The 3,046-nt window shown below is 32.6% G+C and overlaps 1 non-coding gene across 1 annotated transcript; it reads left to right on the top strand.

Annotated features, from left to right (window-relative positions):
- Positions 1 to 2,725: 2,725 nt before the first annotated feature.
- Positions 2,726 to 2,833, top strand: LOC131840014 (U6 spliceosomal RNA). Its single transcript, XR_009357134.1, has one exon. It is a non-coding gene; the product is annotated as a U6 spliceosomal RNA (small nuclear RNA).
- Positions 2,834 to 3,046: the final 213 nt, after the last annotated feature.

Raw genomic sequence — 3,046 nt, 5'->3', positions numbered from 1 at the left:
TAAAAATATAGAATAAAAATGCATTTAGAAATATGTCTAAGAGAAAACAGTTTTCAAAAATCACAAGAGATACCATGAAAAAAATTTATGTCAAAACTTAGATGAAAGGATGGGTTTCCAAAACTGATTTAAGAAATATAAAATCCAATAAGCCAAAACCAATTAAAGAAATTAAAAGTCGGGATCCGGTCCTGCATAGGGCTCCCTGCTCTGTGGGGACGGTGCTTCTTCCTCTCCCTCGGCCACTCTCCTGCTTATGCTCTTTCTCTCTCTGTGATAAATACATAAAAATAAAATCTTAAAAAAAAAAAAAGAAATTAAAAGCCACCTTATCCCAAGGGAATCAGCCCTAAATAACTTCAAAGGTGACTTTGAACAAACTTTAAAGAAAGGGGTAATCCCCATATCATAAATTTGTTTCAAAAGATAGAAACATGGGAAAAACTATTAATTTATTTTTAAAATTAAAATAAACTTCATGCCAAATGCAGACATGAGGAGCCCAAGAAAAGAAAGTGGATTAATTCATTTATGAACGTAGAAGTACAGATACTGAGTAATATACTAAAAACCTGATTTTGACAATGTATAAAGAATACACTTTAATCAAGTAGGGTTTATCCCATGATGCCTACATAATTCAACATCAGAATATCTAATATTATCATTCACTATATTAGCAGAAATGAAGGGGATAAGACATATGATCTCTCTACATATACATTCTTCAATAAATGGAGGAAGTAGTCAGGTAAGCATTCGTAATAAAAACACTTTGCACACTAAAAATAGAATGGTATTTCCTTCGACCTTCCTTCTTCCTTCACTTAAAATGATAAACTTTAGAATTATACTATATCAGGAATAAGAATGTCTGCTATTATGGCTTCTTTTTAACATTATGTTGATGTTGTTGTTTTAAAGATTTACTTGTTTATTTTAGGGAGGGAGAGAGCACAGGCAGGTGATGGGTGCAGAGGGAAAGATAGAATTTGGGACTCACCACTGAGTATGGAACCCAACGTGGGGCTCGATCTCAGGACCCTGAGATGATGACCACAGCCAAAATCAAGAGGCAGAAGTTTAAACTACTGAACCATCTAGGTGTCCCAACATTATGCTATTTTTAAAAAGCCATCATAATCTGAAAGGAAATATAAAATAATTATTCTTTGTTGATGATATCTACATAGAAAATAGAATTTATATGAGTAACTAGAACAGTTTCAAGATAAATTATCAACACATAAAAATATATAGCACAACTAAAACCAGTAATAACAATAGAAAATTAGGTAGAAAAAATTTATTTTAGGAACAAAAATATAATAGTCCCAGGAACAAATCTAATAAACATATGCAAAACCTTTTGAAGGAAAGTTTTAATAAAATTATTGAAGAACACTATCAATCCAAATAAATGGAGATCTATGTTATGGTCCTGCATGGAAAATTTAGGGATACCAACACTCTCTTGAAGAAAAATCAAACAATAAGGAAGAAGCAATGGGTATGTACAAGCAGTTTACATAAAAGGAAATTCAAATAATCATAAACCTATGCATGCAACTGTGGCAAACTACCTTCTTAGACTGCAAATAGAATAAATTCTCAGACCATTGACAGTTCTTGATGCCATCTCAAGAGCTAATAAAATACACATGCACAAATCAGTGAGACTATAAAAGATATGAACCAATTTGACTTAATTCACAGATCAAGAATATCACATTCAATAACTGAAGAAATAAATACAAAAATGAGACATATTTTAAAGTTTATTCTGGTGATAAAGCAAACCTTAATAAATTTCAAAGAACTGAAATCATAAGTATATATCCCATGACCAACACAGAATTAAATGATCGAATGGAATTAAAGATAACAAGAAAAATCTTTAAACACTTGGAAATTAGGCCCATATGCTTAAGAGGAAATCACAAGGCAAATTAGAAATTAGAATGATAATAAAAACCAACATATCAAGATTGGTGGGATGCAGCAAAAACAATCTTTAGAGGGATATATATTGATTTAAATACAGATATTAGAAAAGAAAAAGAGATTTGAAATCAATGACCTATACTTCTAACTTAAGAATCTGGAAAGGGGAAACAAACTAAACAAAGGAAATGGGATAAAAGTAATAAAAATAAGTGATGATGGGCACCTGGGTGGTTCAGTCAGTTAAGCACCTATTCTCAGGTCAGGTAATGATCCCAGGGTTTTGGAAGAGTCCCACATGGGGAAATCTCTGCTCAGCAGGAAGCCTGCTTCTCCCTCTCCCTCTGCCTCCTGCTCTTCCTGCTTGTGCGCTCTTGCTCTCTCTCTGTCAAATGAATAAACAGAACTTTAAAAAACAAATAATTGGTGAAATCAATAAAATAGAAAAATTAACAACGCTTTAGCTTTGATTCTTTGGACACATTAAAAACACCGATCGACACTCAACAAGAGAAAGAGAACACAAATGACTAATATGAGGAAAAAACAGAGAGCATCTATACAGACCCCCACACACACACCAAAAGGATAATAACAGCACATTATGATCAACTTGATGCCAATAAAATTGGAAAAATACAGTGTACAGATTCTTGGAAAACACGATTTATCAAAAAATGACCCTGAAGAAATGGAGCATCTGTACATGCCTACATCCTTTAAAAAAAAAAAAAAATCAAATCCATTGTGAAAAAATTTTCTCATGAAAACTCCAGATGTAATGCTCACTTTGGCAGCACATATACTAAAACTAGAAAGATACAGAGAAGATTAGCATGGTTCCTGTGTAAGGATGACATTTGAAACTCTAGATGTAGATGATTTTACTGGTGTAGTCTTCCTATGAGTGAAAGAAGAAATAATGCCAATCTTACATAAGTTCTGCCATAGAATAGAAAAAAACAAGCAATTCACCAACTCGCAACTCGTTTTATGACCCAGCAAAACTCTGACACTAAAACCTGAAAATAACTAAGAAGGGAAAATATGGGCCAACATTTCTTATGAATACAAATATGAATATATTAAATAAAACCTTAGC

Source organism: Mustela lutreola, chromosome 8, assembly GCF_030435805.1.
Source record: "Mustela lutreola isolate mMusLut2 chromosome 8, mMusLut2.pri, whole genome shotgun sequence".
Taxonomy (NCBI): domain Eukaryota; kingdom Metazoa; phylum Chordata; class Mammalia; order Carnivora; family Mustelidae; genus Mustela; species Mustela lutreola.
This window is presented reverse-complemented; position numbering and strand designations above follow the sequence as displayed.